General features: G+C 44.1%; 1 protein-coding gene across 1 annotated transcript in view; it reads right to left on the bottom strand.

Annotated features, from left to right (window-relative positions):
* LOC117594246 (adventurous-gliding motility protein Z-like) overlaps positions 1–15,297 on the bottom strand; it is a gene marked incomplete at its 3' end in the record, with an annotated part of 55,126 nt that overhangs the window by 38,000 nt on the left and 1,829 nt on the right. The gene's annotated exons all lie outside the window — the stretch shown is intronic.

Below are 15,297 nucleotides of genomic sequence, written 5' to 3'. Positions count from 1 at the left end.
GTTCAGTATTCTACTCCCTGTATGTAGGTTATACATGTTCATTATTCTACTCCCTGTATGTAGGTTATACATGTTCATTATTCTACTCCCTGTATGTAGGTTATACATGTTCAGTATTCTACTCCCTGTATGTAGGTTATACATGTTCATTATTCTACTCCCTGTATGTAGGTTATACATGTTCAGTATTCTACTCCCTGTATGTAGGTTATACATGTTCAGTATTCTACTCCCTGTATGTAGGTTATACATGTTCATTATTCAACTCCCTGTATGTAGGTTATACATGTTCAGTATTCTACTCCCTGTATGTAGGTTATACATGTTCAGTATTCTACTCCCTGTATGTAGGTTATACATGTTCAATATTCTACTCCCTGTATGTAGGATGTCGACAGTAAGTGTCATGTTAATTACACCTGCCTAAGAGCTTGCTAGCAGTGAAACACAAGAAGCCCGTCAACCAAGTAGTGAAGTATTGTATTGTATCATATTTATGTAAACATACATATATGAACTACATTTTATGTTCATGCTTTTATGTCACATCAAATAATCAAGTTTCTTCATGAAAAGTTGATATTGATATTTACTTGTTGGCAAAAAAAAGTGAATGTGAATAATTATAATACTCACCACCTTCACTGGTCTTCACGTCCTCTACTTCAATTTAAAAGTTATGGATGAATATCAAAATAAGGTCCCACTATTAATTAAAAAACTTAATGTTACCCATGAAGATACTTCTAAACAATGTTAAACCAAACACTACGCAACTTCAGTCTGTACAGGAAGTTTCACTTCCACTTTGTTCATTAACTTTACAACCAATTATCATGTGTGTCAGATCCAAAGTCCCATGCCGGGTCCAGTTAATATATAACTAGTCCGTGATATAAACGTCAGTGGGTCGAGTTAATATACACTGTTAAAACATTTTTTATGGAACATGTTTTAATCATCACAGTATAACACTAAGACAATTAAACTTCAGGGATATCAATCTGTCCACTTAAGAAGCATAAGATTGTAATGAGTGCATAAAAGTGAGAGTAGTTAATTTAGGGTTAATTCTGTCACTTTTGTTGACTGATTGACATGTGGGTGAGACTTCCGAATTGGGGGTGGGACTTCCTATGTAACCTATGGTGTGGGTGGGACATCTGGTGTGAGGTATGCTGGGGGTGGTGCTTCCTGTGTGATGTATGTTATGGGGGCAACAGGGTGTAACTTCCGGTAATGCATGTACTGGGGATTACAATTTGTATGGGGGGGTGTATGTTAGTAATTTATGGTCGCTTTGATTCTTAACAATAGGGCGCCAGAGGTCAGGAATGTTCAATTCCCCAGACATTCAATGTTACGATAAGTAACGATAAAATCTGCCAATTGTATTGGTCTATAAAATAAACAATGTTAGTCCTTAGTACAACCATAGTATATTTTGGTTGATATGTACCGTGTTTTATTGTGGTGGTGATGTTGGTGTTCTGAAGTAACAAACTAAACAAGGGTCGACCAGACATTATGGCTAGGTTGAATATATCCTGGTTGGAGTCAAAGCGTTGTTAAAAATAAACATGAATTGGCTATTTCAGGTAAACAAAACGTTTGAAAGTTCATCTTCTCAAAATGTACAACGAGCATTAACGCAAAATTGCTTTCTACACATTAGTTGAACAGGCAACGGTGATTAAAACTGTAGTATTTGTGAGTTCGTAAATATTTGTTTGCGTGTGTGTATCTGCGCATGCGTGAGTGCATGGATGCTTGACTTCTGGGTAAGATTTGTTATAATCTTCTAATGATTTGAAGCATGTCGTAAATTTTGGATGCTGTATTGCGGACCTATATTATGTGTGTTAATGGCTTGCAATAAGATAAATGTTGACTAGTGTAGGTAAGCAGATGAGTTTGTCATTATTAGAAGAACTGAAATGATGTGATGTTGCAGTAAAGATGCAATAACTAATGAGAACAGCATTTCTTCCGGACTGATAGTATCATTCAGTGTATTTGGTTGTCAAACATCCCCGAACTAACTAGCTTAGCTTTACTCAATCACAACTTTCATTCATGTAAACAGTGTAGTTCAAACATGATGAACCAATGACAAAGTTAAGAGGTGTAAACCTTTGGAGGCATTACACTTGTGTTGTCTATATTAAGTCCATGGAGGCCACTGCCTTGTCTGGAAAACACCTTTTTGGACCTACAGAGTTTGGCAAGTAGTCTTTTAACATTAATAATCATCAGCTTTTAAATACTAGATCTTCTGTTAACCCAACATGTATTTATTTCAGACCAAGTAATCAGCATCAGTGTCAGTTGGACTTGATAGATATTGGGCATGAAAAGTAGCTGAATTACACAATGTATGAGAGTATTAATGATCTCTGTACGAAGGATACTAGGTAGGAAATGTGATGACCCATTTCTGATGGTTTCCACACATCCTGTCCATACCTCCTGATAGGAGTTTTCCATCTGACTGTCATAGACCCTATGAATAGACCCATGGACCGTAGGTTGGCACATACCATTGTGAGGAAACCTGTCTGTACCTGATGATATGCATGTATTTTAGTTCTATTCTCTTGTTAGAGCAGTGGTTCGTTATCTTGTGCTATATGAGGTACCGTATCACGAGCAGTTGGTATCTACTACTGAGGGGCCCCACACAACCTGATAAGCTGTGGAGCCAAGAAACTTAAGAGGGGACATTATTAGGCCAAGTGAGGTTCGGATATAGAATACACGTATGTGATTGGAAGACAGCCAGATATTGGAGGGGATGTGCTGGGGCATAAATACTGTGTCCACTTTGTAATCATTGGAGAGAGATAGAAATGAGAAATGGAAGGTCAACATCGTAGCCTCATGCTGACTTCCGGTTGCATTAATTCTGTTCATGGATCACAAATGGACAGAATCTAACAGACTGCACGCTTGAGATTTTACGCAATATCCTGAACAGATACTTTTTGTGTAAGTCTGAACATTTACAGACATTTTCAGCGTTGTACTAAAAAGTTATTAACATTACGACAATCCACATACAGCTGAACCTTTATACTGTATATATCAACCAACAGTGAGGAGCGGGGGGGTGTTGGAGATGACTACAACACAATAACGGCTTCAGACCCCCCCACTTTGTTGCTGTACAGCGTCAGGGTTTGTTGTTTCATTGTTGCCCCAGATACAATGCTTGAAAGCTGAAGGTAGTACATATTTTGCAGTCAACTCATCAAAACTGTGATGTATGTAAATGTATGTTTGAGTTAGAATATTATTGTAAGTGGATCATAATTAACATGTTAAACTAGAGAAATGGTGAGAGAGTGCTAACAACAGACACTGAACAACCATCAACCACTACACATGTCCAACAGACAATAACACAGGTGCACACTGTGATACCCCATAGATAATACACACAATACAGTGAAAAGACACCACATGTCATCACCAGGGTCACCCCATCATGATAAACATCAGGAACAAAACCCAGAATCTGTTAATCATCAAATTACACATGAGCAAGTCAATACATTGTTGCACAGCAATACAGACATCTATGCTGGCATTATGGAAGGTTTGGATACTTTGATAGTTAGAGCTTTAGACTTTGTACAAGGAGCTGAAGAGCTTTTGGTTGCTGAATCACTAGAGGTAATGGTACAAATGTTCACCACGTTAGGCTCAAACACTCTTGATAGATCAGATTATCACATAAAAAGTCATCCATATGTGGAGTTGAATAATAATTGTAGCTGCTTTTCAGTTTGTTTGATGGGTATTTTGAACCCACAGTACTCATGCTGAGGCTGTGGCTACTGGTCATGAGAAACATACAGGTGCTGGTTTAGCGTCAGATGATTGTGTGACATCACAGATACTGTCCGGTTTGAACAACTGACAAGGTGTAAAACAGTTGTCTTTCATCGAACACGGGATGGGCATTTTACTAAGTTTCAAAACAACGAGAACCAACATCATAGAACTGTTTTTATGTATTTGCATGACAACCATTTCTATGGCATCATGAACCTGAGAGGTTTTCTAGGGGTTTCATATGTCTGTGAGTGATGTTATTCAAGTTTTAACATCCATGGTGATCATAGTTGTATAGACAGCTGTTTGTCTTCATACAGCCTGTCATAACCAGCCTCGGAACACAAATGTTAAATGGATGACATGTTCTACATTGTTGTTTTAACCTTTTATTGGGTATAAATATGATATCACCTGATTTCAGTACATAGAAATGATTTTCAGTACATACTTTGGTTATATTATTAATGCTCAATTTTTCAAACATTCGTTTGCTTTGGAACAGTGTACAGACACACACACACCCACCCAACAACACACCCACACACCAAAACACACACATGCGCACACACACACTCACAGCACATACACACACACACACAGTCCAATCTTGTTTGTAATAGAATGAATGGGAATTGCATTTGAAGACTTCTTCATATTTAATCTCAGCTGATGCAAAGTGTGTCAGTCTTTGGTCCGGTAATGAGTCTGGGGCATCAGCACTGCTGTGGTCAATAGAACTGTTATAACACATTGATATTGTCTTGTATGAATGCAAATATGACTTGAATGTCACAGTGGAAGTTGACAAAAACCACTCTGGTGCCCCCTGGTGGTGGAGTGCTGTAAGTCACTTCCTTGCAGTACTGCTGCATCCACCTGACCCAGATCTGACCCGGTATTTGGGTCCAGCAGAGGGGGCAGCAACAGTGTCTCAGATCAACCTGGGTACCAGTTCTGGACCAGACCTATGCATCTTAAGATCCTCTATAGTTTTGTCACAATGTATGTTGCTGTGAAGAACATGTCATCATTTTAACCAGTGATATTTATCGTTCCTCCATAAAACATTTTTAGGGGATGATTTTGGGGAGCACAATTTCTCAGTTTCAGACATTTTTGAAGTTATACAACTTTTATTCACCATAACAACCTGGGAACAGAGAATATACTTTTTGGTAGGAGGACTGCCCAGTCAATGTCCTGGCTCTCCAGGAAGTTCAAACATGCATCTGTTGGCAACAGTGTGATAAGAGTTTATCCTTGGGGTTTTCTGCAGATTTGTTTGGTGATCGACCTGAAATGTTTTACCGTTCTGATTTAAACTGTTTTCTATGGTAGACTATGAAGAAATGTTTATCTGAAAACACGATAAGTAAGGTTTTTACTGGTCACTTGTTGAATCATGTTTCGTGGATGAAATAAAGCACATTGAAGTAAATCTCAGCGGAGTTGTAGCCTTTCAGCTTGATGAATTAACTTAAACTTTAATGAGGTTCCTTATGTCAACCACGCTGGACATTCTGTGATTTATGACAAAGTTGAACATGGAAAAGACCTTGGTAAAAGTGTATTTATCGCCAGTCACAGATGAAGAGCCCTGATTGGCTGTTGAACAGAAAGGCGTGGTGTGCAATAATGATTTTTTGAGAAATGTTTCTTTGTCACGATCACTCAACGTCCAGACAAACTGATACACTCCAATGTTTTGGCAACTTTCTCATTAAATGTGTTTGAAACATTAATATCAATTATTCTGAGTCCATGGTGACCATGCGATGTGTGGTAGGATGTTAATGGAATATTCTCCTAACCCAAAGAAATGCTGTTTTCATAAAAACATGGGATGCTGCAACAATGTTCATGTAACATCACATCAAACATATCTGAAACATTAATATTTTGAGCCCAGTCACCACGATCTGGTTTAGTGCTGTTTAATATTAAGGTAATGTTCTCCAAACTCTGATCCTAAAATATACTATATAGGTTTGGGAAATATTTATACTATATAGATACTCTGCTGCCCAAACTAACAGAAAGTTGGACACTCAGAGGTCAGAAAAACAGTTCAAGTAAGATATGAAAAACATTCTCACACCCTGAAATTATTCCCTGGTGTAGGAGCTTAATTGAGCTTTGAATTAATTTCATGTTTCTTTCTGGTGAATAGTAGTGTATGTGTGTGTGTGTTCTGGATGAATGTGTGAGTGTTTATATATATATGGCAACAGGTCTGTCTACTGCCACCTAAAGGACGGTTGGGAGGCTGAATGTGGAGCCCAAGGGGAATGGCCTTAAAGACAGGAAGTATCGGAGGGGGCTGAGAGGGCAAACAGTCTTTTGACCGTGTGGTGGTGTGCTCTATGGTGTCATGACGTGACAAGCCGTTTGCTACCATATGAGAATAGACTACTTTAATTTAATTGTTTATGTTATTTACTTCAAGATTATTTAACATTCTTCATCATTAACAATAAATGGTCATTGGACCGACTGAATCAACTTTCTTCTACCCATCTTTACAACCAACTGCACGCGTCAAGCTATATCCAGCTCCACCAACATTAGTAGCAATTGGGAATAAAGGTCTGATTGAAAAAGGCTATTACACCTGGAAAAAAGATACAACAATAATGTGGACAAGATCAGGACAAAGGCTACATGTTAGTATCAGGTGTAAACAGGGCATTAGTCTCCACATCTCTTCATCCTCCTCTATCATTCTGCTTCAACCATCTGTCTGATAAATTCCTCCATCAATCTGTTGAACTGTGTTGAACTGTAAGCGAGCTTCACTGCCCTTTTGAAATGCCGCTTTTAGTCTGTCTGTCTTTCTCTTTTATCTGTCTATCCTTCTCTATCTGTGTATCCGTCTTCTTTATCTGTTTTCTGAACTCTGTCTTCATCTTTGTGCTAAACATCATGAGGTTCCTCTGTAACTCAGGCAGGAGTATCTTCATCAGGTTTCTCTCTGCTTCAACTCTGGCTTCTCCTTCATATTTCTCCATGATCTCCTCAATCTCTTGCTTGTGTTTCTCCTCCATCTCCTTCTTCTCATTTTCTTTCTCCTCTTTAAATACATCCAGGTCTCTCATTATCTGCTCTCTTCTTTCAAGCTCTATATTTAAGAATGCCAAGAGTGTGCAAAGCAGTAATAGAGAAACTAGAATATAAGACGTGTTCAGTTATTTCACACTTTTTTGTTAAGTACATAATTCCACATGTGTTCATTCATAGTTTCGATGCCTTCAGTGAGAATCTACAATGTAAATACTCATGAAAATAAAGGAAACGCATTGAATGAGAAGGTGTGTCCAAACCTTTGGCCTGTACTGTATGTGTAAAGATTATATTATAATGTCATGAATAGGAAATTACAGAGCCCTTGGCTGCTAAACACAGGACCTTATCAGGCGTGACTGACACCTGCATGTTCCATTGTGGCACCCCAGTCTTATCTCTGGGTGGGACGGCTAAGGGCTGCCTGAGGAGAAGACTGTTAATACTTATTATCCTGACAACACAGTCTGTCATGTGTTACAGTTTTTTTCAAATGCATACACACTATTCTCTGAATAATCCCCAAATGTCCCTAAATGTAACCTGTTAACACAAATCCCATTATAAAAAGTCTCCATAATATTACATAATAATGAAATTCTGGCCTAAAAACTACACACACCACCCTCAAAATCAAATAATCGGGTCAGATTATACGCACACAGACATCGTATCTGTTGCTCACACTGAGCATGAAGAAAACACTGTGTAGCAACATTTTATTATTTCATTAAAATGGAAGACTCATGTAGGAAAACAAAAAGAATCCACCAACACAGCTAGCAAAGAACTTGATTTTACATTTGACCCTGGCCAGCCAAAAATATAAAAATATATTTATACATAGCATATATACATTTTATATCATCAAGCAACAAAAAGGTACAGAATTGTACAGTACACATGAATGGAGTGAAAAGAAAACCTCAGGCCCTGTCCTGCCTGTCCTGTTGAGTTGGCCACATGTTTTATACCACATCACAACTGACGTGTTCTCTGGACAAGCAGCGGGGGAAAAGCGCCTATGATGGGGGCTCCATTCTTGGCATGCCTCTGCATGCCTCTGTGTTATCACCACAGACCTCCTCCATTACCTGGAGAAGACGCACTTACTGATGAGGGTTCCCATCAAATACCTTCCATCGCCAAGCTGAGAAAAAATCCTCAGTCGGATTGAGGGTGAATGTGGTGGAAGGAGAATAATTTGGCTCTGGGGGTGGTTGGTGAGCCACGGGCCCTATGTTGTCTTTCCAAGGGTGGGAAAAAAGGTCATACACAGCATCAAGGAACACCAGAAGGACTGCAGTTAGTGTCTGTGTATAAATAGTCAATGAGATTGTTAGCTCTCACGTGGATGCACTGAGCAGGCTAGATACTGAGCCATGGGGAGCAGAAAAGACCTGTCAAAAGACCTGCATAACAAAGTAACAGAACTTTATAAAGATGGAAAAGGATCTAAAAAGATATCCAAAGCCTTGCAAATACCAGTCAGTACTGTTCAATCACTTATTAAGAAGTGTAAAATTTGGGGATCTCTAGATACCAAGCCAAGGTCAGGTAGACCAAGAAAGATTTCAGCCAAAACTGCCAGAAGAATTGTTTGGGATACAAAGAAAAACCCACAGGTAACCTCAGGAGAAAAAGACGGTGTGGTCATTTCAAGGAGCACAATCCAACGATACGTGAACAAAAATGAGCTGCATGGTCGAGTTGCCAGAAAGAAGTCTTTACTGGACCAATGCCACAAAAAAGCCTGGTTACATATGCCCGACAACCCCTTGACACGCCTCACAGCTTCTGTCACACTGTAATTTGGAGTGATGAGACCAAAAGAGAGCATTATGGTCAGAACCATAAGAGCTATGTTTGGAGAGGGGTCAACAAGGCCTATAGTGAACAGAATACCACCCCCACTGTGAAGCATGATGGGGGCTCACTGATGTTTTGGGGGTGTGTGAGCTCTAAAGGCACGAGGGAACTAGTGAATATTGATGGCAAGATGAATGCTGCATGTTATCAGCAAATACTGGCAGACAATTTGCATTCTTCTGGACAAAAACTGCGCAAGGGACACTCATGGGACTTTCCAGCATGACAATACAAATGTTCGCCAGTGGTCTCATCCTACTTAAAAAAATGACCAATGATACTGAACAGCAAAGAATAAAGACAATAAGATAAAGACTAAGAACCAAATCATTGCATAATTCTTTATCTGTTCATCCTTCTCCTCTATCTGTCTATCCTTCTCCTCTATCTGTCTATCCTTCTCTTCTATCTCTCTATCCTTCTCCTCTATATGTCTATCCTTCTTCTCCAGTACTGAATGAGCTTCACTGACCTCTTTTAAGTTCTGTCTCAGTCTCTCTATTTCTACATCCCTCCCCTTCATCTGTCTCTCCTTCTCCTTCATCTCTCTATCCTTCTCCCCCATCTGTCTACTGAACTCTGTCTTCATCTTTGTCTGTGAGATCATGATGTTCCTCTGTAACTCAGGTAGGATTATCTTCATCAGGTTTCTCTCTGCTTCAACTCTGGCCTCTTCTTCATGTTTCTCCTTGATCTCCTCAATCTCCTGCTTGTGTTTCTCCTCCATCTCTTTCTTCTCATTTTCTCTCTTCTCTTTTACTCTCTCCAACTTTCTCTCCATCTCTTTCCTCCTATCAGATTCTCTCGTTAACTCTCTCTCCATCTCTCTCTTCTTCTCCTCATCCTTCTCTTCTTTCACTTGTCTCTCTAATTCAGTGGTTCTATCATTGAGTGTTCTGATATCTCCCTCATGTTCCTTGATCACTCCCTCGATCTTCTTTAGAGACTCCTGTAACTCCTTATCAAGTCTCTCTTTCATCTCTGTTTCCACCCTCTGTTTCCTCTCCTCCATCTCCTTCTGGATCTTTCTTTCCATCTCTCTGAGCTGGGCCTCTGCCTCCTGGTATGTCTGACTGCAGTAGAAACTCTCTCTGATTCCTGACACCATCTCCTCTATCTTCTCCAGTAGCTCTGGGACCTGAGTGTCATGGGTCCTGTCCTTAATGTTGAGGACATGGTATCTGCTCCCACACTTCTCTACAAGCTGCTGGAGGTCCTGATTCCCTGCTTGGAGAAACTCCTCAATGCTCTGCTCTTTCAGGCTGTCATCATGGGTGAATAGAACCACAGTGTGTCCCCAACACCCCTCCCCAAACATCTCCTCCATTCTCTCCAGCACCCCTCTCTCCTCCTCCTTGGAGGGCTCCACTGGTATGACCAGGAGGAAGGCGTGGGGTCCCGGGGAAGACAGACGGACACAGAGACCCACATCCTGTCTGATCACCTCCAGAGAGAGTCCAGGACAGGACCAGTCTGGAGTGTCCACCAGCACCAGGTGTCTCCCACACACCTCCCCCTGTCTCCTCACACTCCTCTGGGTCACTGCAGAGGGGCTGGCCTGGGCCCCAAACTCCTCTCTGCCCAGGATGGTGTTTCCTGCTGCCCTCCTCCCAGCATCAGTCCTCCCCAGCAGCACCAGTCTCAGCTCAGACCCACTGGGAGACACTGGGGAGTCTGGATTGCTGCTCTCTCCTCCAACTGTAACACAACACACATCACTGGTCAACACACTGACTCTCTGGAGGATGGACCACTTTAACCAAGAGAAAACTACATCCACAACTCACTGTTAGGAGATATTATTTCCATGCTGTTTCTCCTCCTGTGTGTAACTCTGGTGTCTGTATCTGAGGTCTCTCCTCCCACTGTAATACAACACAGGACACAGTTCAACACATTAACTCATCAGAGACACATTTGGAGAAATCAAGTTTGAGGTTGATTACAATTAATGTTACAGTTTGAGTTAATGTTAATGCATTGTTATAACATTTTAAAGAAAGACAACTGGGAAAACTGAATGTTTAAATAAATGTTTAGGTTTGAGCCTACAAGTCAAATTAAAACACTGAGTGATCAGTTTCACATCTGGACCGTTTCATATTTGATCGTATTTTACTTCAGACAACCAGATAGAGTACATCTTACACATTCATAATAGGAAGTTAAGTGAGCAAAAACAATGTTCACTGTAAGTTATTAGATACACATTTGTAATGCATATTTAATAACAGTAAAACCTGCAAAGTATACAATAAAGTAAGTCACTATCAGTAGTTAGTTCTTATATTGATATGATCAACTCACTGAATGGAGGATCTTCCATGCTGCGTCTCTTCCTGACTGGAAATCTGGATCCTGTATCTGAAATGTCTCCATGTTCTACATCACATCAAATACAGTTACATCCATTTATAATGGAAACATACAGGATCACATTACAGTTTTTTACAATCGCTATGACAGTTTTTTCAATACATTTAACAAGTTTCCTAAACTCTTAACACGGCTAGCACAACATCCATCTTTGTAGGCTATACAATTAACACATTTCTTGTTGCTTTGACACAAAATGCATACATTGCATTGCATTGCATTGCATCATCTTCCGCTTATCCGGGGCCGGGTCGCGGGGGCAGCAGTCTAAGCAGGGATGCCCAGACTTCCCTCTCCCCAGACACTTCCTCCAGCTCTTCCGGGGGGACACCGAGGCGTTCCCAGGCCAGCCGGGAGACATAGTCCCTCCAGCGTGTCCTAGGTCTTCCCCGGGGTCTCTTCCCAGGAAGGCGTTCCGGAGGCACCCGAAACAGATGCCCAAGCCACCTCAGCTGACCCCTCTCGATGTGGAGGAGCAGCGGCTCTACTCTGAGCTCCTCCCGGGTGACCGAGCTTCTCACCCTATCTCTAAGGGATCGCCCAGCCACCCTGCGGAGAAAGCTCATTTTGGCCGCCTGTATCCGGGATCTTGTCCTTTCGGTCATGACCCAAAGCTCATGACCATAGGTGAGAGTAGGAACGTAGATTGACCGGTAAATCGAGAGCTTCGCCTTGCGGCTCAGCTCTTTCTTCACCACGACAGACCGATACATCGACCGCATTACTGCAGAAGCTGCACCGATCCGTCTGTCAATCTCCCGTTCCATCCTTCCCTCACTCGTGAACAGGACCCCTAGATACTTAAACTCCTCCACTTGAGGCAGGCACTCTCCACCAACCTGAAGTGGGCAAGCCACCCTTTTCCGACTGAGGACCATGGCCTCGGATTTGGAGGTACTGATTTTCATCCCCACCGCTTCACACTCGGCTGCAAACCGTCCAAGTGCATCCTGAAGGTCCTGGCTTGAAGGGGCCAACACGACAACATCATCCGCAAAGAGCAGAGACGAAATCGTGTGGTCCCCAAACCTGACACCCTCCGGCCCCTGGCTGCGCCTAGAAATTCTGTCCATAAAAATTACGAACAGAACCGGTGACAAAGGGCAGCCCTGCCGGAGTCCAACATGCACAGGGAACAAGTCTGACTTACTGCCGGCAATGCGGACCAAGCTCCTGCTTCGGTCGTACAGGGACCTGACAGCCCTTAGCAAAGGACCCAGGACCCCATATTCCCGAAGCACTCTCCACAGGATGCCGCGAGGGACACAGTCGAATGCCTTCTCCAAATCCACAAAACACATGTGGACTGGTTGGGCAAACTCCCATGAACCCTCCATCACCCTGTAGAGGGTATAGAGCTGGTCCAGTGTTCCACGGCCTGGACGAAAACCACACTGTTCCTCCTGAATCCGAGGTTCTACTATCGGCCGTATTCTCCTCTCCAGAACCCTGGCATAGACTTTCCCGGGGAGGCTGAGAAGTGTGATCCCCCTATAGTTGGAACACACCCTCCGGTCCCCCTTCTTATAAAGAGGGACCACCACCCCGGTCTGCCATCCCAGAGGCACTGTCCCCGACTGCCACGCGATGTTGCATAGGCGTGTCAGCCAAGACAGCCCCACAACATCCAGAGACTTGAGGTACTCAGGGCGGATCTCATCCACCCCCGGTGCCTTGCCACCGAGGAGTTTCTTAACCACCTCGGTGACTTCAGCCCGGGTGATGGACGAGTCCACCTCTGAGCCCTCATCCTCTGCTTCCTCAATGGAAGACGTGACGGCGGGATTGAGGAGATCCTCGAAGTACTCCTTCCACCGCCCGACGACATCCCCAGTTGAGGTCAACAGCTGCCCACCTCTACTGTAAACAGCGTTGGTAGGGCACTGTTTCCCTCTCCTGAGGCGCCGGATGGTTTGCCAGAATCTCTTCGAGGCCAGCCGATAGTCCTTCTCCATGGCCTCACCGAACTCCTCCCAGGCCCGAGTTTTTGCCTCCACAACCACCCGGGCTGCAGTCCGCTTGGCCTGTCGGTACCCGTCAGCTGCCTCTGGAGTCCTACAAGCCAACCAGGCCTGATAGGACTCCTTCTTCAGCTTGACAGCATCCCTTACTTCCGGTGTCCACCACCGGGTTCGGGGATTGCCGCCTCGACAGGCACCGGAGACCTTACGGCCACAGCTCCGAGCGGCCGCTTCAACAATGGCGGTGGAGAACATGGTCCACTCGGACTCAATATCTCCAACCTCCCTCGGGATCCAGTCAAAGCTCTGCCGGAGGTGGGAGTTAAAGATCTCTCTGACAGGAGACTCGGCCAGATGTTCCCAGCAGACCCTTACAGTACGCTTGGGCCTGCCGAGTCTGTCCAGCTTCCTCCCCCGCCATCGGATCCAACTCACAACCAGGTGGTGATCAGTTGACAGCTCCGCCCCTCTCTTCACCCGAGTGTCCAAGACATATGGCCGCAGGTCAGATGAAACGACAACAAAGTCGATCATCGACCTGCGGCCTAGGGTGTCCTGGTGCCACGTGCACTGATGGACACCCTTATGCTTGAACATGGTGTTCGTTATGGACAAACTGTGACTAGCACAGAAGTCCAATAACTGAACACCGCTCGGGTTCAGATCAGGGGGGCCGTTCCTCCCAATCACGCCCCTCCAGGTGTCACTGTCGTTGCCCACGTGGGCGTTGAAGTCCCCCAGTAGAACGATAGAGTCCCCAGTCGGAGCACTTTCCAGCACCCCTCCCAGAGACTCCAAGAAGGTCGGGTACTCTGCACTGCCGTTCGGCCCGTAGGCACAAACAACAGTGAGAGACCTATCCCCGACCCGTAGGCGCAGGGAAACGACCCTCTCGTTCACCGGGGTAAACTCCAACACATGGCGGCAGAGCTGGGGAGCTATAAGCAAACCCACACCAGCCCGCCGCCTCTCACCATAGGCAACTCCAGAGTGGTGAAGAGTCCATCCTCTCTCAAGGAGTGTGGTTCCAGAGCCCAAGCCGTGCGTAGAGGTGATCCCGACTACCTCTAGTCGGAACCTCTCAACCTCACGCACCATCTCAGGCTCCTTCCCCGCCAGCGAGGTGACATTCCACGTCCCTAGAGCTAGTTTCCGTGTCCGGGGATCGGGTTGTCTAGGCCCCCGCCTTCGACTGCCGCCCGATCCTCTATGCACCGGCCCCTTATGGTCCCTCCTGTGGGTGGTGAGCCCACGGGAGGGCGGCCCCATGTCGCTCGTTCGGGCTTGGCCCGGCCGGGCCCCATGGGGAAAGGCCCGGCCACCAGGCGCTCGCGAACGAGCCCCAACCCCGGGCCTGGCTCCAGGGTGGGGCCCCGGCTGCGCCATGCCGGGCAACGTCACAGGACACACAATTTTCTTCTTCAAAAATGCATACAGTTAACACAAATTTAAAATGCTTGAACTTCTTTTACACACAAGCTCAACCAAGACCAAAACAATGTAATTTTACAGTCAAATTTACAAATGCTTTCACACTGTATGTCAGAACAGATAACACCATGTTCTAAACCTAACCTTACAGGCTAAAGTCAAGGTAAACAGCTGATTATATTGTGAATTGAAACACAAATATATTCCCTGTATCTTATTCCATTGCTAATGAGAAACAGCTTATTGAAGTTATGCAAATATATAAATCACAGCTGATTCCCATCCAGGAAGCACACTCAGGTGTTGAGGTTCTTTCAATCGCATGATCATATGTTCTAAAAGAGTACTCTTTGGGCTTATATTGTGTGGAAAAGGAACAATATGGAGCAACACAAAGAAAGAAAGAAAGAAAGAAAGAAAGAAATGCCTGCACGAGGGAGAGGAAGACGAGTACCAGGACAAGGGAGAGGACTGGGACAAGGACAAGGGAGAGGAGTGGGACAAGGACAAGGGAGAGGATAGGGGCAAGGACAAGGGAGAGGAGTGGGGCAAGGACAAGGGAGAGGAGTGGGGCAAGGTAGAGGGAGAGGAGTTAGAATGCGTGGTGGCGCTCAAAGAAGGACCAGAGCTAGGGTAACTGATCAAGTAAGAGCTACTATCATTGACCATGTCATAAACCACGGGCTATCATACAGAGAGGCTGGTGAACGAGTACAGCCAAATCTCAGCCGGGACACGTGGCATCCATTGTCCGTATTTT

Source organism: Esox lucius, chromosome 3, assembly GCF_011004845.1.
Source record: "Esox lucius isolate fEsoLuc1 chromosome 3, fEsoLuc1.pri, whole genome shotgun sequence".
Lineage (NCBI taxonomy): Eukaryota > Metazoa > Chordata > Actinopteri > Esociformes > Esocidae > Esox > Esox lucius.
The sequence above is the reverse complement of the archived record's forward strand: the minus strand, read 5'-3'. Positions and strand labels throughout refer to the sequence as shown.